The sequence below is a fragment of the Cervus elaphus genome, chromosome 1, assembly GCF_910594005.1.
Source record: "Cervus elaphus chromosome 1, mCerEla1.1, whole genome shotgun sequence".
NCBI classification, from domain to species: Eukaryota; Metazoa; Chordata; class Mammalia; order Artiodactyla; family Cervidae; genus Cervus; species Cervus elaphus.
This window is the reverse complement of record NC_057815.1, coordinates 48,776,933-48,802,299: the sequence shown is the minus strand read 5'-3', so window position 1 is coordinate 48,802,299 and position 25,367 is coordinate 48,776,933. Positions and strand designations below refer to the sequence as shown.

The 25,367-nt window shown below is 38.8% G+C and overlaps 1 protein-coding gene across 1 annotated transcript in view; it reads right to left on the bottom strand.

Moving 5' to 3' along the window:
* The window catches only part of PIK3C2A (phosphatidylinositol-4-phosphate 3-kinase catalytic subunit type 2 alpha), a 105,179-nt gene extending 80,245 nt beyond the window's left edge, over positions 1–24,934 (bottom strand). Inside the window, exon 1 of the mRNA XM_043901933.1 lies at positions 24,784–24,934. The gene's annotated coding sequence lies outside the window, so the exon portion shown is untranslated. The remainder of the gene's footprint in view (positions 1–24,783) is intronic.
* Between the last annotated feature and the right edge of the window lie 433 nt (positions 24,935–25,367).

Here is a 25,367-nt window from a genome sequence, read left to right as displayed (position 1 = left end):
CATGGACTATAACCCGCCAGACTTCTCTGTCCATGGGGATTCTCTAGGCAAAAACACTGGAGTAGGTTGTCATGCCATCCTCCAGGGGATTTTCCCAACTCAGGGATCGAATCCAGGTCTCCCGCGTTGCAGATGAATTCTTTCTTGTCTGAGTCACCAGGGAAGCCCTCTTAGAGGTCCCCATTAACCCTACCATATAGGCCAGTAGACCTCAGGGTTGGGTCACCTCAGGCCAAACAACTTATAGGGAGGGAGCGCAACCCCACCCATCAGCAGATAATTTGATTAAAGCTTTACTGAGCAAGGCCTTGTACACCAGATCAAGACCCAGTTTTTCCCACTGCCATTCTCTCCCATCAGGAAGCTTACACAGCCTCTTAGCCTCCTCTATCGAGGGCAGACAGAAGCAGGAACCACAATCTCACAGCTAGAACAAAAACAACATTACAGAAAGTTAATCAGGATGAAAAAGCAAAAAGTTATGTCCCAGATGAAGGGACAAGATAAAACCCCAGAAAAACAACTAAATGAAGTGGAGACGGCAAACTTTCAGAAAAAGAATTCAGAATAATGACAGTGAAGATGACCCAGGGTCTAGGGAAAACAATGGAGAAGACACAAGAAATGTTTACCTAAGGCTTACAAGAACTAAAGAACAAACAAACAGAGATGCACGAGATACACTAGAAGGAATCAATAGCAGAATAACTGAGGGAGAAGAACATATAAATGACCTGGAGGACAGAATGGTGGAAATCACTGCCACAGAACAGAATACAGAAAAAAAAGAGTTTAAAAAAATGAAGACAGCCTAAGATACCTCTGGGACAACATTAAACACACCAACATTTGCATTGTAAGGGCTCCAGAAGGAGAAGAGAGAGAAAAAGGACCTGAAAAAATATCTGAAGAGATAATAGCTGAAAATTTTCCTAACATGAGAAAGGAAATTCAACCAAATCCAGGAAGCACAGAGAGTCCCAGGCAGGGTAAACCCAAGGAGGAACACATCAAGACACACAGTAATCAAACTGACAAAAAATAAAGACAAAGATAAAACATTAAAAGCAACAAGGGAAAAACGACAAATAACATAAAAGGGAACTCCCATAAGGTTCAGCGGATTTCTCAACAGAAACTCTGCAAGCCAGAAGGGAATGGCATGATGTACTTAAAGTAATGAAAAGGAAGAACCTACAATCAAGAATACTCTACCCAGTTAAGACTCTCATTCAGATTTGATTAAAAGCCTTCCAGACAAGCAAAAGTTTAGAGAATTCAGCACTACCAGACCAGCTTTACAACAAATGCTAAAGGAACTTCTCAAGGTAGGAAACACAAGACAAGGAAAAGACCTACAGAAAATAAACCCCGAACAGTTGAAAAAATGGTAACAAGAGCATATATATCAATAATTACCTTAAATAAATGGATTAAAAAAAATAATAATAAAAATTAAAAAAAAAATAAATGGATTAAATGCACCAACCAAAGGACACAGACTGGCTGGGTGGATGAAAATATGTGCATGTATGCACCTCCACTTAGCACATCACTCTGCTTGACCCCTGCCCCAAATTGTATGTAATTATTTTATATTGTTAGGTTAATCAAGCCCCCATTATGGCTTGCAATTGTAATTACCTTTTTATTTTTTGTCTGGCTATTGATTGTGAAAACTAATAAACATCTTCTACTATTGTGAGTATGCAACTATTACTCATTTAATACCATTGTATAATGATTGGTCAACAGAAAAATAACAGAATTCTGTTACCAAAACTACCATTTAATAGAAAAAAACTGTAATCACTTTTTAAAATCCACCAGATATATCAGAATTACCTTGGAATTTTTTGAAAAATACAAATGCCCAGATAGCACTTTTTTCTTCTCCAAAGCTCCAGATATCTTTCAATGAACAGTCATGTTTAAAAAGAACTGGGCTATATGATGATCTTTTACTTTTATCTAGTTAGTTTCACTTTTTCTGTTTCATGTTCAGTGCTCCCATTTCATTTAGTTTATGTTTTCCAATTCTTCCATCTCCTTTTTTTACGTTCTTTTTCAAGCCTTTATCAAGTGTAGTAAAGCTTTTATATATATACAAACAGTATGTATAATATATACCTCAGAAAACTTGCAAATTTTTGCCTAAATAAAAAATTTATGACATGCAACAAGCAACAATGATTTACTGCATAGCACAGGGAACTATAGTCACTATCTAATTGATTCATGGAGGGGGAAAAAAATCTCATAATAAAAAATCAAGTACTTTGGTACTAGGCACTATACAAATCTGTCAAAGACAAAAAGAAAAACGCAACACAATGTTCAGGGGTTGGATAAGGTTGGCTGGAGTACCACAGTTCAACAGAAATAGAGTGCAAGTCACATATGGAATTTAAAATTTTTATCGCTACATTAACTAAAAGAAAGGTGAAATTAATTTTAATAAACTGTTTAATCCATTATATCCAGAATATTATTATTCCAATATATAATCAATATGAAAAATATAAATGGGATGTTTTCCTAAGGACTACCTTATCATCCTTTGCAACTTTTCTATTTTTAAAGTATATAATTTCCAATTAGCCTTTTACAATTAGAAAACTTAACATTTCATAGAGAAACATGTTCACAACTGATCACAGAGGATAAATTACAAAAAGATTAAATATTTAACTGTTTAAAAAGAAAAATCAAAGGGGGCTTCCCTGGTGGTCCAGTGGTTAAGAATCAACCTTGCAACACAAGGGACCCTGGTTTGATCCCTGATCTGGGAAGATCCCACATACCAGGAGCAAGAAAGCCTGTGTGCCACAACTACTGAGCCCACACGCCTCAGCAGTTGGAGTGCCTATCGCCTAGGCGCTGCAGCAAGAGAAGGCGCTGCAACGGGAAGTGCACACACAGCAAGGAGAGCAGCCTCCGCTTGCCACAACTAGAGAAAGTCCACCTGCTGCAACAAAGACCCACAACAGCCAAAAAAATAAAAATAAATAAATCTTAAAAAAACACTTAAAACGTAGAATCATAAAACTGAAGAAACACTGAATTCCTACATAACATCAACATAAGAGGCTGCTGTTAGTAATATGATTCAAAAACCTAGAAGTCATGAGAGAATATTCAAATACATATCTTAAAAGATAACTTTTGTCATTTAAGCACCACTGAATTTATTCATCTTTTCAATAAATATTCACTAGGTATATGTTATTCACTAGGTATATGTTATGCACCAGGCACTGTTCTAGGTGCTGAAAAGTTACATAAAAATAACGTAACCATTAAGAATGTCAATGAAAGAACAAACTGGGGAAAAATATTTGCTACTTACATCACACAGAAAGAACTACTTTCATAACATAAAGCCCATAAAGAAAAACAACCTTATAGGAAAATGTACAAAAAGTTTGAATAGGCTGGTCATAAAAAAGTAAAGGCACTTAACTTTACTCATGTTGAGGTAATAACAATTTTATACTAAACCTAATTTTATACCAAACTGATAACAAACACAGAGAGAGGGGAAAAAATTCATCATACCAAAGCTTGTTAGATACATGTAACAGCAGGTAAAGGAAAAATTATAGTTTTAAATGATGCTAGAAAAGTAGAAAGGTGAAAACTTAATGAACAACTGAACTGAACTGAGACAGCACAGAAAGGCAAGAAAAAGAAACATGACAGGATCAAAGAGGAAGAAACAAAATACCATTTTCTGATAAAGCAAAAAATCCAAAGAATATGCAGATAACTAATAGAATTCAGAGCTTAGCAAAGTTGCTGGAAATGATATTGAAATTAATTATATTTCCATATACCCACAAGGAATGGTTAGAAAAGGCAATTTTCAAAAAAGCAATATTTATACTAATAAGTTCACACACATGAAACCCATTAATATATGTAATTCACAAGCTGTAGGGAAAATTATAAAAGTTTACTGACAAATATTGACTATTTCAATGTAGTGGATATTTTCCCACGTTTACAGATTTGAAGACAATTTTATAAAGATACCACTTCTCCTGAAACAGATTTACAGGTTCAATGTAGTCCCAATCAAAATGCAGTCTGTTAATATAAAATTCGACAAGATGATTCTGAAATTGATACAGTAACCAAAAGGGTCAAAACAGCCAAGACTTTCTTGAAAAAGAACAAAGTGAAAGGACTTGCGCTATCCATTAAAGACTTACTACAAAGCTCATTTTACTAAAGATAGTATGGTATTTATGCAGGAAGAGATAAATCTAAATATCATGTTAACAGCCCAGAAACAGACACATATACACAGATGTCTGATTTAAAAAAAAAAAAAAAAGAGGCATTTCATAGCACAAGAAAGAACTGTCTTTTCAATAAATGGTGCTAGAACAAATGCAGGAAAAATGAAATGGACTCCTCCTGAACTCCTTAAGCAAAAAATCAACTCAAGGGAAGCCAAATACCAAACTTTGAAAGGAAAAACTATAAAGTTTTTAAAATCAGAGAAAGGGAAATTTTCTTAAGTAAGATATGAGAACAAACCACAAGGAAAAAAGTAATAAATTAGACTATAGTCAAATCCAGGACTTTCACCCATCAAGACACCAAGGAGATCTGTACACCTGAAACTAACACAACATTATAAATCAACTGTATTTCAAAAAAGAGAGAGAGAGAATGATAAAAACAAGCCACAGAAAGGAAAATATTTTTAACATGCAACCAAAGGATTCAATGGAATAGGAAATGGCAACCCACTCCAGTATTCTTGCCTGGAAAATTCCAGGGACAGAGAAGCCTGGCAGGCTATATAGTCCATGGGGTGGCAAACAGTAGGACAACGACTGAGTGACTGAGCAACCAAGGATTCAAATCCTGGATTAAATGAGTGACTGAGCAACCAAGGATTCAAATCCTGGATTAAATAACTCCTACAAATTAAAAAGAAAAACAGATGATCTAAAAGAAAAACAAAGACAAAAACTTAATGAAAAAGAAACCCAATAACCAATAAATACATGAAGAAAAGGTTAAATCTTAGAAGTAAACACGGAAATGCATATTAAAACCTCAGTAAGATACCATGACACATACATAACCCTGGGGGAAGAGTTTAAGTCTTATAATACTAACAAGAATGTGAAACAACCGGGAACACAGACACTTTACTAGGACGAATGTAAATTGGTACAGTTGTTTAACAAACATGGATCATATAGAAAAGTTAAAGATACCCTTACTCTAAGGCCCAGTAATTACATTCCAGTGTATATATTTTAGAGTAACTCATACATATGTGCACAAAATATATGCATAAGAACTTTAAAATAACATGGCCCATAATAGCCCCAAACAGGAAAAAACCACCCTAATTTTCACCAATCCAAACATGGATGAAAGAGAATACGTTCATGGTCTGTTTCTACTCACATCACTCCAAACACCAAATATGTGGGGTTTTTTTCCCACTCTGAAGAGTTGGAGAACTCTCCATACACCAAACGGCTGTTCTACAATTCAATTCAGACACCACCTACCCAGAGTTAATGTCAGAATCCACAGGTTTACAGGCACAGTAGTTCCACAATGATTGCTCTCACTGCAGGAGCCAGTTTCAAGTACTGGATTCCGAGGTTACCCACATTACTGTTCAACCTGGGTTCAAATCAGGGGTTCCCAGGATCCCACCTCAGGTTTGATAAACTGCTAGTAAGGTTCACAGAACACAGGAAAACCGCTTACTTATTATCATTACCAGTTTATTACGGAGTAAACTATTCAGGAACAGCCAATGGAAGAAATGTATAGGACAACGTTGGGGGTAGGGAAGTGCTTGAAGGTTCCATGGCTTCTCTGGAGGTACCATTCCCCCAGCACCTCAATGTGCTCACTAACCTGGAAGCTCCCTGAACCCCATCATTTTAACAACTTCTTAGTTCAGTGCAAGTTACTCAGTCGTGTCTGACTCTTTGCAACCCCACGGACTACAGCACACCAGGCTTCCCTGTCCATCACCAACTTCCAGAGCTTGCTCAAACTCATGTCCATCGAGCCAGTGATGCCATCCAACATCTCATCCTCTGTCATCCCCTTCTCCTCCTGCCTTCAATCTTTCCCAGCATCAGGGTCTTTTCCAATGAGTCAGTTCTTTGCATCAGGTGGCCAAAGTATTGGAGCTTCAGCTTCAGCATCAGCATCAGTCCTTCCAATGAATATTCAGGACTGATTTCCTTTAGGATTGACTGGTTGGATCTCCTTGCAGTCCAAGGGTCCAAGGGACTCTCAGGAGTCTTCTCCAACACCACCGTTCAAAAGCACCAATTCTTCAGTGCTCAGGTTTCTTTACAGTCCAACTCTCACATCCATACATGACTACTGGAAAAACCATAGCCTTGACTAGATGGCCCTTTGTCGGCAAAGTAATGTTTCTGCTTTTTAATATGCTGTCTCGGTTGGTCATAGCTTTTCCTCAAAGGAGCAAGCATCTTTTAATTTCATGGCTGCAGTCACCATCTGCAGTGATTTTGGAACCCAAGAAAACAGTCTCTCACTGTTTCCATCATTTCCTCATCTATTTGCCATGAAGTGATGGGACTGGATGCCATCTTAGTTTTCTGAATGTTCAGTTTTAAGTCAGCTTTTTCACTCTCCTATTTTCACTTTCATCAATAGGCTGTTTAGTTCCTCTTCACATTCTGTCATAAGGGTGGTGTCATCTGCATATCTGAGGTTATTGATATTTCTCCCAGCCATCTTAATTTCGGTTTGTGCTTCATCCAGCCCAGCATTTTGCATGATGAACTCTGCATACTAGTTAAATAATCAGGGTGACAATATACAGCCTTAATATACTCCTTTCCCAATTTGGAACCTGTCTGCTGCTCCATGTCTGGTTCTAACTGTTGCTTCTTGACTTGCATACAGATTTCTCAGGAGGCAGGTAAGGTGGTCTGGTATTCCCATCTCTTTCAGAATTTTCCACAGTTTGTTGTGATCCACACAGTCAAAGGCTTTGACACAGTCAATAAAACAGAAGAAGATGTTTCTCTGGAACTCTCTTGCTTTTGCGATGATCCAAAGGATGTTGGCAATTTCATCTCTGGTTCCTCTGCCTTTCCTAAATCCAGCTTGAACATCTGGAAGTTCAGGGTTCATATACTGTTGAAGCCTCGCTTGGAGAATTTTGAGCATTACTTTGCTAGTATATGAGATGTGTGCAATTGTGTGGTAGTTTGAACATTTTTTGGCATTGCTTTTCTTTGGGATTGGAATGAAAACTGACCTTTTCCAGTCCTGTGGGCACTGCAAAATTTTCCAAAGTTGCTGGCATGCTGAGTGCAGCACTTTCACAGCATCATCTTTTAGGATTTGAAATAGCTCAGATGGATTTCCATCACCTCCACTAGCTTTATTCATAGTGATGCCTCCTAAGGCCCACTTGACTTTGCACTCCAGGTGTCTGGTTCTAGGTGAGTGATCACACCATCATGGTTATCTGGGTCATAAAGATCTTTTTTGTATAGTTCTGTGTATTCTTGCCACCTCTTCTTAATATCTTCTGCTTCTGTTAGGTCCATACCATTTCTGTCCTTTTATTGTGCCCATCTTTGCATGATGTGTTCCCTTGGTATCTCTAATTTTCTTGAAGAGATCTCTGTCTTTCCCATTCTATTGTTTTCCTCTATTTCTTCGCACTGATCATTTAGGAAGGCTTTCTTATCTCTCCTTGCTATTCTTTGGAACTCTGCATTCAGATGGGTATATCTTTCCTTTTCTCCTTTTCCTTGAGCTTCTCTTGTTTTCCCAGCTATTTGTAAGGCCTCTTTAGTCAACCATTTTGCCTTTGTGCATTTCTTTTTCTTGGGGATGGTCTTGATCACTGCCTCCTGTACAACGTCATGAATTTCCGTCCATTGTTCTTCAGGCACTCTGTCTATCAGATCTAATCCCTTGAATCTATTTGTCACTTCCACTGTATAATTTTAAGGGATTTAATTAGGTCAGATCTGAATGATCTAGTGGTTTCCCCCTACTTTCTTCAATTTAAGTCTGAATTTTGCAATAAGGAGTACATGGTCTGAGCCATAGTCAGTTCCTGGTCTTGTTTTTGCTGACTGCATAGAGCTTTTACAGAGATTTTATTACATAGGCATTGTTGATAAAATCACTTATCATTGATTAGTTCAGTTTCCAGCTGTGAAGAGTCCCTTCCCCAGAGGTCAGGGGGTAGAGCTGGAAGTTCCAACCCAGCAGTCACACCTTGGTCTTCCTGGCAACTAGCCCTCATTCAAAAATTATCCAGGGATCCCATACAATAGTCATCTTATTAGTATACAAAAGAAATTGGTCTGGAGATTCCAAGAGTTTTAGGAGTTGCATGACAGGAACTAGGGACAAAGACCAAATATTTACTTTTCTTTATATTGTAATTCATTCAATGGAATTCTGTACATCAGTGCCAAAGAATGAATTAGAACTATTAAAAAATGGATCAGGGCTTCTGTGGTGGCTCAGAATCAGTTGGTAAAGAATCTGCCTGTAAAGCAGGAGGTTACCTGCAATGTAGGAGATCTGGGTTCGATCCCTAGCTAGGGAAGATTCCCTTGAAAAGGAAATGGCAATCCACTCCAGTACTCTAGCCTGGGAAATCCCATTAAGAGAAGAGCCTGGTGGGCTACAATTCATGGGATTGCAAGAGTGAGACAGGACTTAGCTACTTCACCACCACCATTGCTTGGAATTGTACAAGGTGCAATGGATATACTATGAAAAGGCACCTGAGAAATACAGTCCCTATCTTCAAGGAGTAATAGAATTAAACCCAAGGCAAGTGTAGCCAATATCACAAGAGTCTGTAAGAAGTGTGAGGGAAGGACTTCTCTGAGAGTGACAGTATAGCTGACCTCAGAACAAACTCTTAAAAAAAAAGAAAAGATAAAACTTAGAAAAATAATGCTAAACAAAGTGAAAGTGTTAGTCACTCAGTCATCTCTTAACTCTTTGCAATCCCATGTACTGTAGCCTACCAGGCTCCTCTGTTCATGGGATATCCCAGGCAAGAAGACTGGAGTGCGTTGCCATTCCCTTCTCCAGGGGATCTTCCCAACCCAGGGATTGAACCCAGGTCTCCTGCACTGCAGGCCTGATTGTTTACCATCTGAGCCACCAGAGGAACAAAGGGAGAGACAAAAATACAAAAATTTCATTCATATAAAGTTCAAAAACACGAAAAACTACACTGTCTAGTGTTTAAGAATGCTTATGTACAGTGTAACCTCAAAGAAAAGGAAATGATTATCAAAAGTTAGAATAGAGGTTACTCATGGAAGGAGGGACAGATTTATAAGGGAGAAGAACACAGGGGACTTCCAGAATACCAGCAGTATTTTAGTCTATAAAGTCACAACTGGTTACACAAGAGTTTGTTTTACAATTACTATTTCTTAAATAATCATATACAATTTGTGAACTTTTTTCTGTTATTTCACAATAAAAAAGAATCCACCTCCCACATATTTAAAATACTGAACTTTCTTTTCTATATTACACGTGGCATGTGAAAAATAAAGAACATCTGCATTATGAATTGCATGTGAGTTTTTTTCCTTACCCCCACACGGCAAATTATGAACACAAGAAGTTCACCTTTTTAGTGACACCATTAAAAAGAAAAATACAAGTAACAGCTATATTATCCTTTTTCATTTGCCAGTCTATTAGGCTAAATTAAGGACACTGCCCTAAGTCATTAAGGGATATGGGGGAAGTGTTAAGACATAAAAGAAAACAACAAACTATAAAATATGGTTTCTCAAATTTTCACCATCTGTGAATCACTTCATAGGCACTGCACACATAACATGATCAATGCACTTAAAAAATATTAACTGCATTTAAAAACACATAGTAAGATATTCCTATCAGTGAGAGGGATGACTGTATACCCTCACAATTGTATGCAAGTCCAGTATATTTATTTTGCTTATTTGAATTAAACTACAAAATCTTAATTCAATTATAGCATGTCAGGAAGGCAGTAAAGTTTGGTAGTGGCTCTATGAAATAGTTATGGATATGTGTATAAAAGCTTAGAGGCTCTACTTTCAAGTATTTCTGAATTTAGGCATTTCTTCATTGTATTCTTGCTACCATCCTAGACCAACCATCATCTCTTGCCTGCGTTAGTGAAATAGCCTCCCAATCTGTCTCCATCACCCTTCTATCCTACCCCTTCACACTATTCTCAACACGGCACCCAGAATGATACTGAAAAAGGTCATCTCACCCCTATGCTGAGAACTTGCAGTTGTTCCTATCTCACTAAGAGAAAAGATAAAACCTTTGTAAAAGTCCACTAGGCACTCTAAAATCTAGTCACCCTTTCGTCTCTCCTAAAACTCACCTCTCTGCTACTGTCACACTTTGTCTCCTTGTTCCTCAAATACATGTGCTTCTCACTCAGAGCTTTTGCTCCTTTGTTTCCTTTGACTGGACTGTTTTTCCCCTGGGGAGCTGAATGGCTCCCTCTTCACCTCCTTTCAAGTCTTCCACTGAGAAAGTAACATATGATTAAAGTCTTCCCTGATAACCTAGTTATAACCACAATGTTCTCTAACTCAACTGCCTATGCAGTTTACTAATTTTCTTCTTAGCACATAGCACCATCCAATATACTGCATATTTTACTTATATTATTATCCATGTTTCCCCACTAGACTACAAATTTCATGAAGCTGGAATTTAACTGCTGGATTCATATTTGTATCCCTAAGCACCTAGAACAGTCTTGGAACAAGCAGGAAGCAGTTCTTCACTGGGGAGTGTCTTCTGTATTCTGTAACATACTCAAGAGTACACAAAAATATACTCAAAACAAACATTTTAACCTAAGAGAACGATTTTTAATCCACTCTTGTTGCATTTGTTTTCATTTAAAGTACTTAGAAATCATCTCAAATGTGCCAAGTAACAAACCATGAATTTCTTTCTCTGAGGGAAGAAAATCATGTGTACATATTTTCAGAACTGTTCTTCGGAGCCACATGCTTTTTAGACAGACTGAAACACATTATTATTTTAAGTACATGTGGGATATACAGTTCATGTCTGCTTGCTGACTTAAAATACTGGCCTTGGGCTCAACAGAGCAATTTAGAGATGACCTTTAGTTGTTACCTATGTAAAACTAAAGGCCTGAAGTCATGAAAGTAATTGAGACTGCACGGAGATAATGTACAGGGTGAAGAGAGAAGAAGAGAAATCATGAGGGCCACAAATACTTAAACAGAAAACAAAAGGTCAAAGGAAAATAACAGATAGGTGTAACGACTGGTAACAGAAAAATAAGGGAACAGGATGTCCTAAAATGGAGAAGCTACAGAGATCGATACAGGATGAAAACTGAAAAAACTCTAGAAGACCTCATTTGGGATTATCTTAACAACTTTATTGATATGTAATTAACTTATAAAATTCATCCACTTAAAGCATACTGTTATTTTTGATATATTCAGGGTTGTGTGACCATCACCACTATCAGACTTCAGAACATTCTCATCACCCCCCAGTGTAACTCTTACCCATTAGCAGTCACTCCTCATTTCCCACTCTCAGATTCTCATTAGTGATTTAGACAGGTATGAAAACTGATAAAGTAAGGAATTACACATAAAAAGGGCATATTCTTTGAAAGGGAACTAGGTAGATAGGAGGAGGTATCAGGAATGGCTGTTGAAAATGGGAAGCAATTTCAACACGTGGTAGGTTGAAGAGGATTCAGGGCACAAAGACTGAAAGGCACAAGAGATAGAAGATAAATATTAATACTAGCTCAGATACTGGGTATAGATGAATAAGAGAATCAGAAGCATAGATGCGTGGGTCTGACTTGGAAAGGAAGAGTTACCTTAGGAGACAGGTGACAGAGGTAAGGAATTACTAAGTGAATACCTAAAAATGGAGGACTGGGAAGAGCCAATGATAGAAAGTAAACTCAGATGGTAAAGAACCGGCCTGTGGCAACCCAACCCAGCATTCTTGCCTGGAGAATCCCACGGACAGAGGAGCCTGGTGGGCTACAGTTCATGGGGTCACAAAGAGTCAGATGTGATGAGCGACTAACACTTTCATCTAAACCTTGGTAGAGTTTTAGATATTTCAAGCTTTACTATTTTAATATGAATGTGATAAATATGTAATATAAATTTCCTCTTACTAGAATACACAAAGTGGCAAGAGACTGTCACTCTCACCCCAACAATAAAAAACAAGCCAAAAATGCTTTAAAAAAAATTGTTTTAAGACATCAGAGAGCAGAGAACATTAAAAAACCAAATGAATTAAATTCCAGAAACTGATAAACCCTTCAAATCAGGCCCATCACTACTCTCAACCCTAACACAGCAGGGAGAGAAGGAATGCACTGTAGACAGGATAAAGTGAAATAAGCCAGACTTCTAACAATCACATGGAGGCTAGCATGACAGGTTAGAATTCAGAGGATTGGTAGAGGCAAGGCAGAGTGGTCTAAAGTACTAGATAAAGAATTACAAGAAACCCCAGACATGGAACAAGTCTATACCCACTCATCAACTCTTTCCCATGGGGAAAATACTAAGTACTAAAATGCATAGGTAGCACACTGAAAGCTGGAAGCAGGACAGAAAAGCTGAAAGAGATTCCCCTGGTGAGGTGTGTGGGCCTCCCTGAAGTACAAGGCAGCCACCTGCCAAAAAGGACTGGGGAGGTGAGCAGGGAGAAACCCATCAGAGCTCTCCAAGTTTCCAGCTACCAATAGCTCTGGACATGGCAGAGAGCTAAGAAAAAGCCCTCCAAGGCATCCCAGACTTTTACATACTCTAAGACAGCTGCCCTTCAGAGGCTGGGATAATGGAAACAGAGATCCAATGAAACACAGAAAGCAAGACTAGACAACAAAGAGACTTCCAGCAACCTAAAAGCTGGCAGCAAGGCTTCAAAACCAATCTCTGGAATCAAGCCAATACTCAGATCTCAAATTCTACTAAAGAGAAAGTTATGATTCTGCCCCAAACTATTTCAATGCAGTGGTGAACCGAATCAAATTAAAAGCTGCAACAAAGCACAGACCCCTCTGACTTATAAATCAGACTATCAATTTAGTGGCCTGACAGAATAAAGAGTATTTTGGAGGTAAATATTAAGTAAGTAACAAATAAATGTCAGGATCCAAATTTAGATAAGCTGTCTGGCATATAATCAAAGATTACAAGACAAACAAGAAAATGTGGCCCATGGAAGAGGCAGTCAAAATAAGCAGACACAGATAGGCCCAAATGTCGAAATTGTCAAATGGGAACTTTTAAAGTAATCTGGACGAAAATGCTAAATTTACCAGAAAAGGTAGATGATACACATGAAGCAGGGGAGAATTTCAGCAGAGTAATACAAATTATTTTTTTTTAAAAAAAGGAAGAACCCAAAAAATATATTAGGAAAGAAAAATGTATCAGAAATGAAGGATTAATTAGACAGACTTAACAACAAAGAAGACTGGTAAACTCAAAGACAAATCAATAGAAAATATTCCAACTAAAAGAGAAAAAAAGAGGAGGAGAGGTAATAGCATGCCTGAATTCTACCGAACAATTTCAAATGGTCTAACATACATGTTAGCCTCCAATGAATAAAAATAAATGGAAAAAAAAAAAAGAAAGTGAAAAGTGAAAAAATGAATAAATAAATAACATACATGTAATTGGGGGCTTCCCTGGTACCTCAGCTAGTAAAGAATCCACCTGTAATGCAGGAGACCTGGGTTCAATCCCTGGGTTGGGAAGATCCCCTAGAGAAGGGAACGGCTATTCACTCCAGTATTCTTGGGTTTCCTTGGTAGCTCAAACGGTAAAGAATCCCCCTGCAATGCAGGAAACCTGGGTTCGATCCTTGGGTTGGGAAGAGTCCTTGGAGAAGGGAATAGCTACCTAGTTCTCTTCTCCAGTATTCTTGCCTGGAGAATTCTATGGACAGGTGAGCCTGGCAGACTACAGTCCATGGGGTCGCAAAGAGTTGGACACAACTGAGCAACTTTCACTTCATATGTAATTGCAGTCCCAGGCGAGGAAAGACTGAAAAGAACAAATTTGAAGAGAAAATGACCAAGAACTTTCTGTAAGTGAAGCAGGTCATCAGTCAAACAAATTTAAGTGAAGCCCAACCAGGATAAAAATATACCAGAGAATTAACCTAATGGGGTTGCAAAGTAATATAGATTAAACTACTTGAAAGAAATGGCTTCAGTTTTTACTAACATTGTCAAATCAATATAGTTATCTACAGAGCCTGTTCCTAAAGAAACCAGGGAGGTTTCTATAATTATTTCTCTTGTACAATTTAATCATTTTTCTCCAAATTTAGATATGTTAAATGTGTACAGTTATATTTCTAGGTTTAGGGTATGCCACAATCAAACTTCTTCATTTCAACCTAACTTAATTTTACTCTGTAGATTTTTAGTGAATTTTTTTTTATAAAATTAAGAATAAGTTAAACCATCAAGCTCAATTCCTCTCCACCTAAGAATCTTCTCTAAAAAAAAAAATAAAATAAAATAAAAGAAAAAAGAAGGGGCAGAGGGGCGGGGGTTGGGAAAAAAAAAAAAAAAAAACCTAAAATTTCCATCTACCAATATGAACTTTTATAGTTAAACTTAATATACCTCCAAGGAGGGGAAAACCAGTATACTCAATTATTAGGTATAATAAGAAGCTGAAGGTGTGTTTTATGCAGAGACATTCATGTGATCTGATTTGCACTGTTCAAAGATCTCTGTTTGCTCTGCAAAAAACAGACGTAAGAAAAACAAAAACAGAAACCAGGAAATCAATTGACAAACAACTGAACCGGTATAGGAAAGAATTAGCAATAACCTGAATTAGAATGACGGCACTGGAAATAAGTGGCTTCGTTTAAACAAATGAAAATAAGTTCAGACAGTAAATAAAGTGGAGGCAAAAAGTAGCATGATAGAGAATGATTTAGATGGGGGATAATATTTTTAATAGTGGAATGAGGGAAAAGATTAAACTGGAGCCATAACCTGGACATAAGAAAACAGTGAAGTCATGGGAAAAGCTAAGAGTCTTTCCCAAGGTTCTCCACAAGTTTAAAGATGTATGGCCTTAGCTTGGATCTTGTATTCTTTAACCTCTATACCAAACTTACAATTATGCTTTGCCCAAAGATTATAAGCAACTAATAAATGGCTTAATTCTTCCATTTTGACAAAAAGCAGCAGCTACATTGCAGTCTAATAAGCACTAGCAGTCATTCTATCACCTTCACCCCTTAGCAGCATTCTACACATAAGAGACTCACAATCAGAGCATTCACCCAGAACAACTTTCTGTATCTGCATATGTGTATAACTGTATGTGTTTGGGAGGGGGACAGAGAGGGAAATACTGTTACAGCAAGAGGACCTGTACAAAGACATTTTACTGCCAAAGCAGTTTTCAATCTAACCCAGAATCCCAACAGTAGTACTGCTTTGTGAAGATAATTAGTGAACTTTGGACTACTTTATTGTTCATTCATTTAACATGAATCATTAAATATACTCTGACATTACCCCAATTCCAACATGGCAAATAACAGTAAGCTTTTTGTGTTGTTATAGTATATGCTTCCATTTCCAACATGGTTTAAGGTAGGAAAAAATACAACTGAGAACCCCCAAATAAGGAATAATAATAATGAAAATGACATGAATACTTCTGAAATTTTTCTCCCAAACTGTCAATTTCTATGGCTAACAAAAACTTGTTTTCACATGACATCAAATGCATGAAAATTACTAGTTTTATAAAACAAAAGTGATAATGAAGAAGAAAAAATGAAGTAGCATTTTTTTTTAGTAGACCCAAGCTCAAATATCACACCTCCTTCTTATTAACTGTGTATTCCTAAATAATTTACTTAATCTGCCTTTTTCTTAGTTTTCTCATATGTAAAGCACAGATATAGTGTTGTCAGGATCAAAATAATATACATATAATAATATTATATACATATATAATATACATAACAGGCATTTAAAAAATACATTACATCTGTTCAATTAGTAGAACAAAGGTAGCTTAATTCAGCTACCTGAAAGGTAGCTTAGGAACTTCCCTGGTGGTCCAGTGGTTAAGATTCCACCCTCCCACTACACAGGGCACAGGCTTGATCCCTGGTTGAGGAACTAAGCTCCCAAATGTCTATGAGGCATGGCCAAAAAAAAAAAAAGGCTACTTATTGCCAATAAGCACATGAAAAGATGCTCAACATCACTACTTATCAAGGAAATGCAAAGCAAAACCACAATGAGATACCATTTCACACCTACTAGAATGACTATAATTTTTAAAAAGGGTAGATAATCAACCAAGACCTACTTATATAGCACAGAGAACTATACTCAATATTTTTTAATAGCCTATAAGGGAAGAGAACCTGAAGAATATATATATGTGTATGTGTGTGTGTATAACTGTACACTGTTATTTAGTCGCTAAGTCATGTTTGACTCTTTGCAACCCCATGGACTGCAGCCCACCAGGATTCTCTGTTTAGGAGATTTTTTTCCAGGTAAGAATACTGGAGTGGGTAGCCATTTCCTTCTCCAGGGGATGTTCCCCAACCAGGGATGAAATTCACATCTCCTGTGTTGGCAGGCAGATTCTTTACTGCTAAGCCACCAGGGAAGATAACCACAAACACCTGAAGTCAAAACAAGATTGTAAATCAACTATAGTTCAATATAAATAAATAAATAAAGGAAAAGCAGCATTGATGAGGATACAGAGAAACTGAAACCCTCATACTTTGCAAACAGGAATATAAAATGTTGCAGCCACATTTCACCACTTTTTTTTTTAATTGAAGTATAGTTGATGTGTGATATTACATAAGTTACAGGTATACAATATAGTGATTCATAATTTGCTTTTTTCCTAATTTTTTTGGCCCAAAAATCCGTGTGGTCTGTGGGATCTTAGTTCCCTGACCAGGGCCTGAACCCGAGCCCTCAGCAGCGACAATACAGAGTCCAAACCACTGGACCACCAGAGAAGTCCCCACAATTTTTAAAGGTTATACTCTATTTATAGTTATTATAGAATATTGGCTATACTCCCTCTATTGTGCAATACATCCTTATAGCTTATTTTATACATAATAGTTTGTACCACTCAATCCTCTACCCTCATGTTGCCCTTCACCACTTATTTGTTCTCTGTATCTGTGAGTCTGTTTCTTTTTTTGTTGTAGTCAATAGTTTGTTGTATTTTTAGATTCTACATTTAAGTGATATATGTGTGTCTTTCTCTGTCTGATTTATTTCACTTAATATCTGCCAAGTCTATCCATGTTGTTACAAATGGCAAGATTTCCTTCTTTATGGCCAAGTAGTATTGCATGGTGTGTATACACACACACACACACACACAGAGTATCTTTATCCATTCATCTGCTGATGGACAGTTGAGCTTGCCTCCATATCCTGGCAATTAAGTAAAGTCAAAGCGACAGAAAAGTAGATTAGCAATTACCAGGAGCTAGGAAGAAGGGGACTGGGTAGTTATCACTTAATGGTACAGTATCTGTTTGGGGTGATGATAAACTTTGGAAATAGATAGTGGTGATGGTTGCATTAACATTGTAAATATAATGTCACTGAAATATACACTTAAAAATGGTTAAATGAGGCCGCTTGGGTGGGGGGAGCAAAAAAAAAGGTTAAATGACAAATTCTGGTATATATAATTTACAATAAAAAATTATTAGATAGTTATCTTAACAGAAACCTTCACACATCTTCCAGACAAAAAACACTCTAGAATCTTGTTCTTGACAGTTAGCAAATATAGTGTACATACATAAAAAGTAATAGGGGAAACCAGGTCCAGAGTTTGTTGGGATTCTCTGTACTATCTTAACAATTTTTCTGTAGTCTAAAACTGTTACAAAAATTTGGCTTTTTGTTGAAAGGGTATATTGAATCTCAAAACATGCTAAGTGAAAGAAGCCAGATTCAGAAGGCTATAGGTATAGTATGATGCCAACTTTATATGCCATTCTTGGAATGCAAAACTATAGAAGTGAAAAAGAAAAATCAGTTGCTGCCAGAGACTGAAGGGTGAGTGGGAGGGACCAATTTACAAAGGGCGTAAGGACACTTTCTAAAGTGATGCAATTATTTCATATTTTAATTGTGGTAGTGGCAGTTACATACTGTCACTATTTCTTATAATTTATAGCATTGTACACCCAAAACAGATGCATTTTACTATAAGTAAATTATACATTAATAACTGTCTTTAAAAAAAAATCTGAACAGCTACAATCTTATGTCATGTATTTTAATATAGGCAGAATTCTAGTCTGATAAATATCATCATGCAATCTAGTCAGATGAAACCAGGCTACATTCTCAAGACAAAGAGCGCTTTGCTCAATTCACGTACACACTAAACAAAAAAGAAAAGTCAGAACAGTTATAAATTACATTATGAACACATATAAAGTGATTTAATAAAATCAATCTGGTTAAGGCTACTCACAGCACTATGGTTTTGATTACAGGTAACTCCTTCAGAGTTTATGGGGGCTGGGGTGGGGGGTATACCTGCTTTGCATAATTTCCAAAACTGCAAATAAAACATTTGAAAAAGTATTCCCCAATTCCCTAATTAGACAGGTATTCATGCTTTGTGCTTAGTCGCTCAGTCGTGTCTGACTCTTGCAATCCCATAGATGGTAGCCTGCCAGGCTCCTCTGTCCATGGGATTCTCCAGGCAAGAATACCAGAGTGGGTTGCCATTTCCTTCTCCAGGGAATCTTCCCAACCCTGGGATCGAACCCAGGTCTTCTGCATTGCAGTCAGATTCTATACCAATTGAGTTACGAGGGAAGCCCAATGGGATGTATCTCTCCCATCAACATCCAAGTTCTTTTCCCACCTCACAGAAGGTAAGTAACCCTTATCTTTGACTTCCTTCTATTGTCTCTTCTCATTTTCCCCACCCTTTTATCTAGAAGGACTGTCTGCTTTTTCCTCTCACTCCACAATACAACTTTAACAATATTTAACATCTTCCTGTTTCTCTTAGCATTTTCTGAAAGTAAATTGTCAATTTCAGTTTTTTATAGGAAAATACTTTTAAAAATTACCTGTTTCAACTAGAATTTCCCATACTGCAAATTTTCAAACCAATTCTTCATGAACACTGCCTATTCTTTTCTCATAGTAAAATTTTTATCAAGTCCCTACTGATTTCACAATAGGAACTCAAATTTCTCTGCTGCTCATTAGTCAACAACCTGTTTTTCCGTACTCTTAGCCATGTCTTCCACACTACTCAAGCCACAAGTTTAGAGCACGTGCTAAGATTTCCTGAATCATCCAAATAATATAAAAATTCTGACCACTGGCCTCTAAATATTTATTGCAGATGTCTATGTATTCTCATCTCCGACTTCACCTGTGTTGCTTTTATCTTTTTAAATGAGCCATGCAAATCCTTCCTTAAAGCTAAATGTCTTCTCTTATCTAAGTTTTCCCCAAGTTGTTCCCTGAACACTGAAATAGCTCTGTCCTTGACACTTCATCACTTTCTTCCTACAATAATAGTTTAAAATCGAAATTCTTTGCTCAAAATAAAAAGCCTTGCCCAGATAACTCTCACCTGTTTTAAGTGTGTGCGCCTGTGTTTAGTTGCTCAGTCACGTCCGACCCCTGCGACCCCACAGACGAGCCCGCCAGGCTCCTCTGTTCATGGCAAGTGGGTTGCCATTTCCTTCTCCAGGGGGTCTTCCCAACCCAGGGATCAAAGCAAGTTCTCCTGCACTGCAGTCAGACTCTTAACCAACTGAGCTACGAGGGAAGCCCAATTTTACATGTAACTAAACCACAGTGGTAACCCACTCCAGCATTCTTGCCTGGGAAATCCCATGGACAAGGGAGCCTGGCAGACTGCAGTCCACAGGGTCGCAAAAGAGTTGGGTATGACTTATCGACTAAACAACAATACCATCCCTTACATTTTTCTTTCCCACTAATAATTTTTTAATAACTAAACTACTTTCTGCTATATGTATTGTAGCTGGTCTTCTCTTAAAGGAATATAAGTTCCTTCAAGGCAGGAAGTACCCATCAATACACTCCAAAATCTGTTAAGGGCTATGTATCTAAACATTCGAGCACCATAGAAGAGATGCAATGAAAAGAACTCTAGGCTTAGCATTGTAAGACTGCTATGTTCAAGCGGTATCTCTAACGTATTATCCAAAACAAGTCACAGTTTCACTGGGTCTCATTTTCCTCTTCAAGAAAATGAAAAAAATACCTGCCCTATTTACTTCACAGAGAATAAGGCTGGTGGAGGGGGAGAATTACAGGCTCTATAATCATCAATCAACACAAAGGTAAGGACGTTATTTACTTTATCATTGTTAGTCATAGTTATCATGACTAAAATAAGCCTTTTTTTTTTAAACCAAACTCAATGCACAACAAATTAATCAGCGTTGTACATCATTTATTCATCAATAATGTAACTTTTGTATTATAAGACTAATGAAAGCTATGTGTTTAACAATAGGGTTGTCAATTTTACAGTATATTAATTCATCCTCATGGAGAAGGCAATGGCAACCCACTCCAGTACTCTTGCCTGGAAAATCCCATGGACGGAGGAGCCTGGTAGGCTGCAGTCCATGGGGTCGAGAAGAGTCGGGACATGACTGAGCAACTTCACTTTCACTTTTCACTTTCATGCACTGGAGAAGGAAATGGCAACCCACTCCAGTGTTCTTGCCTGGAGAATCCCAGGGGCAGCAGAGTCTAGTGGGCTGCCGTCTATGGGGCTGCACAGAGTCGGACATGACTGAAGCGACTTAGCAGCAGCAGCAGCAGAATTCATTCTCAAGGTGAAAAGATAAATACTCTGCTAGGTAATTGCCTTCAAATCTATTAAAATCAAGAGTGGTTTAAGACCCCATTCACTTTTGTACCCAAATAGCTGAATTTAAAAATTTAAGAAATCCTGGGCTTCCCTGGTGGCTGCTTAGTGGTAAAGAATCTGCCTGCCAATTCAGGAGACACAGGTTCAATCCCTTGTCCAGGAAGACTCCACATGCTGCAGAGCAACTATGCCCGTGTGCCACTACTGAGGCTGTGCTCTAGACCCCAGGGATGCAACTACTGAGCCCATGTGCTGCAACTACTGAAGCCTACATACCCTAAGAGCCCATGCTTAGCAACAAGAGGCCACCGCAATGAGGAGCCCTTGCACGGAAACTAGAGAGTAGCTCCCACTTGCTGCAAATAGAGAAAAGCCTGCACAGCAACAAAGACCCAGTACAGCCAAAAATAAATAAATAAAAAAATTTTTAAATGTTTTTAAGAAATCCAAAAAGCTGTTTAAAATTGTACAAATCTCCATTTTAACTGCCTAAAATGTCCATGTACATTCTCTCATTGTGTTCTGAATCCATCACTTGTTATAAAGAACAGACTGCAGAGACCAAGAGAGATACAAAGTATACATAAAAGCACAAAATAAAGATATTTCAAAATGTGACTGCACCAGATCCAGGGAAAACAGTTCCTTCTAGTCCCAACAAAAACTCTATGAACAACCTGAAAGATATCCTAGAGCAAATCATTTTCAAGTATAATTCCAATCTAAAGGCATGTATGAATACTATCAAAATGAGTAGAAATTATAAATGACTACATTTATACAATTCTCATAGGAGTTGTTTTTCCTTTTCAAGCAAGAATCCAAGACAGAAAAGCAGAATTTTCATACTTTTGAACTGGTTGTCCAGTATGGTATATGCTAAACACAAACAGGGCTTCCCAGATGGCTCAATGGTAAAGAATCCACCTGCCAATGCAGGAGACGCGGGTTCAATCCCTGAGTAGGGACGAGCCCCTGGGGAAGGAAATGGCAACCCACTCCAGTATCCTTGCCTGGGAAATCCCATGGACAGAGGAGTCTGGCGGGCTACAGTCCACAGGACCGCAAAAGAGTCGGGGGCACGACTTACCAATTAAGCAATAAACACAACAGCTACCAGAGCTTGACAAGTAGTTAGTCCAAAGTAAGATGTGTTCTAAGTGTAAAATGAACACCAGATTTCAAAGATTTACCAAGAAAATGTAAAATATCTTACATATGTGGCTCTCATTTAATATTTCTACTAAACAGCAGTGATTTAGATGTAGTCCAACTCTAACATGAAAGAAACAAGATACCAGAGGTATTAAACAGCTTGGTAGTATCTCAGCAGGGTCTGGAAGCTGATAACGTCTAACTTTCCCTCATTAATAAAAAGAATTCATCCTTTAAGACTCAATTTGAAAAAAAAAAAAAAAAAGACTCAATTTGAGCACCTCCATCCTCATCAGAGGCACTCATTCTCTCTCCATCTCTCAGGTCAGGTGATCACAATCGCATCATTCTTAGTATTTTGATCCACCATCCTTACATGCCATTATAATCATACTGTTCTAGTTTGTGTTTGTCTCCCCAGATGGACTAGAGAACTTACTGAGGACAAGCACTATCTCATCGTTTTTCTATTCCTAGAACCACCACTGTACCAGGCACCCTGCAGGCCTTCTGGATACAGCAAGATCTTCCATAAGATGGACTTTTAGCCTTAGTCAGGTACAACTAACAAATCAAGTAAATGAACTGTACTGAAACATTCACCTTTATGATTTACATGCCTTAAAATTATTTTTGGAATATGGCAAATACAATAAAATAGGTAATTAATACTAGCAAAGAAACACAAGTTACACAGCATAAAAAAAATTGCTTCGCCCTGTTGCTCTGAAAAATTTGGTCAGATGCTCTGATAAGAACTCTGAACTCTTGGGAAATTCAACATTCTTGGTTAGGTATAAGTTCATTTACTCAATGTGCTTACTAAGTGCAAAAACACTGGGCTAGATTAAAGAACGATTCCTGGACATGGGAACTGATGTAGCAATCTTCAATTAATTGAAAATTTTAGAATCATTTACAACAGAAGGAAGAAACAATGATTCATATGCTTAATATACAACTAACTATTACATCAAGTTATAGTTTCTAGAATTCCTAAATGCAAGCATGCCAACTTGTATATCCGATGAAACAGAAAAAACTGTAAAACCTATGGATGAAAACAATGTACATATATTGCTTGCCAAGAAAAACTGCAAGCGACATGCATACAAAACAATCACATCAGAGACTTTCCTAAGAAAAAACTTATTTGGAATCTATTAATTTAGGCAAAATTACTTGAAGCAGCTCTTTATGTGCTTTGTATCTATGTAAAATCACTCTTGAAATAGGTTTGATTTAAATAATCCAGTCAAAATGCTTTTCAGTACTTAAAAACTATCATAATATTAAACAAGCAGTTATCTTCAACAGTACAGACCTCAACCTCAACCTTCGGTCTAATTTGCTCCTCTGAATAAGAAGAGCATCAGCCCCAGCCCCAGCAGAGTTGCTGAGAGGCGTCTTATGTGGAAACTTAACCACAAGCCAACCAAGGAGGCAAAGGTACAAAGTCTAGCCTGGAATCAGTGTTCCTGGACCTCCCTACGGCGTTCCTTCTTTTCACAATAAGTCTCCACCACTCTTCTAAGAATAGCTTTCTTTTTTCTGAATCTCTTCTAATCTGTGGCTTTGCTGCTCCAATGTTACACAATTTTCCCAACAGCATCTTTCTGCCTGACACCCACCTGGAAAGATTTTAGGGTACTGCTTTAATAAATAAGCTTGTTCAAAGACAAAGGTCTCCTACTTTACACTCAATTCAACACCCACTGTTCAAAATAAAAATATACTTACAACCTGAACTTCCATCAGACTAACAGAGGGAAAGAAGTAGCACAGGCTATCTCTTCCACGTTCCTTATCTCCAGACTTTACTCCTCACTTATTTTTCTCCTTCCTCATTTCCCTCCTCAATGCCTGCTCCACCCGCCCTCCCCCCCCAAAAAAAAAACTCCAAAGCTGCAGAATCTCGTTTTTAAAGCCAAACCATCTAGCGAGGAAAATAAGCATGCGCTTTTATCCTTCAATTATTGTTCCTCCGTCACTTAGGAAGACTTAGGCAAATATTTTTAATCTGACCGCCCTCCCCAGAAAGATGATGCGCTAAATACACACAGAAATAATACTGTCTTCCAGAAGCAAGTGGATTCGCGGCAAAAAAAAAAAAAAAAAGCAACCGGGGAGGAAGGTGTGGAGAAGAAAACGGATCTGCAGCCCCCAAAGCCGGAGATGGGACAAGGAGGAGAAAAGAAGCGGGGAGGGGGCGGGGGACGATTCACAACTGAGAAGTGCAACACCCGCACTCGGCAGAATTCAACAATTCGACCAGAGAATAGGACCCGCCACCGCGGCTCCAGCCGGGTCCCGAGAACAAGGGGGTGGCTTCCCCTCGCCCTTTCGGACAATACTAACTCCCAGGAGCCCCCCACCCACCACCCCCGACAAGAGGGTCATGGTGGGATGCGAGCACCTTCGGAGGGGAAGCTGGCAACGGCCGGGATGGAAGTAAGGCCCAGGGAGAGGTGAGTGGGACTGGGGCAGCGCCAAGAGTACGGGATGGAGGGTCAGAAGCGGACAACCGGGGGACTTGGGGCCGCGGCAAGAGACTCTCCCATCCAAGACCCCAGGGGCCCTTCAGCGCCTTTGGAGAGCAGGGTCCCCGGTTCTGGCCCCCGCCGCACCTACTGTTCCTCACCTCACGCTGCCTGAGCCTCTGCCTCCACCACAACCCAAGGCGCCACAGCCTCAACAATCCGAGCCATTTTCCACTGAGTCGCTTCAGCCGCTGCCGAGAGCTTCGGCGGACTCTGCGGCCAGCCAAGCATAGACGTCACTTCCGGCCGGGAAAGCACCGCCTTCCGCACCCAGGCTTCTTCCGGATTGGCTGGTGCGGAGGGCCTACCTGAGGTAGTGGGTGGGGCTTAGGTGGGTCGCGTGAGGCTCTAACTCGAGTAGCTGCGGACGAGTCCGGCTCCGGGGGTATAGTGCCCAGCAGGCTCTGGCCGTCTCTCTGTGCAGCCCCAGACCAGAGAGGGACTCCGGGGACCCCAGTCGGCCACCTCTCAAGCCCGGCGTCCAAAGCGCCCCCCAGCCACCGAACTACTTTACTGTTCCCGTGCCCTCTTCTGGGACTCTGCGCTCGCCTCCATCCAGACTGCAGCTCCCAGATCCGTGGTTTTGGCCCCAGGCCTGCGGAGATTAGTTTGTGATTGGAGGATTGAAAGGAACAGGGAAGATATAAAATCGTTCTCTCCAGCCAGCGTCTACCGCTTCCTCACA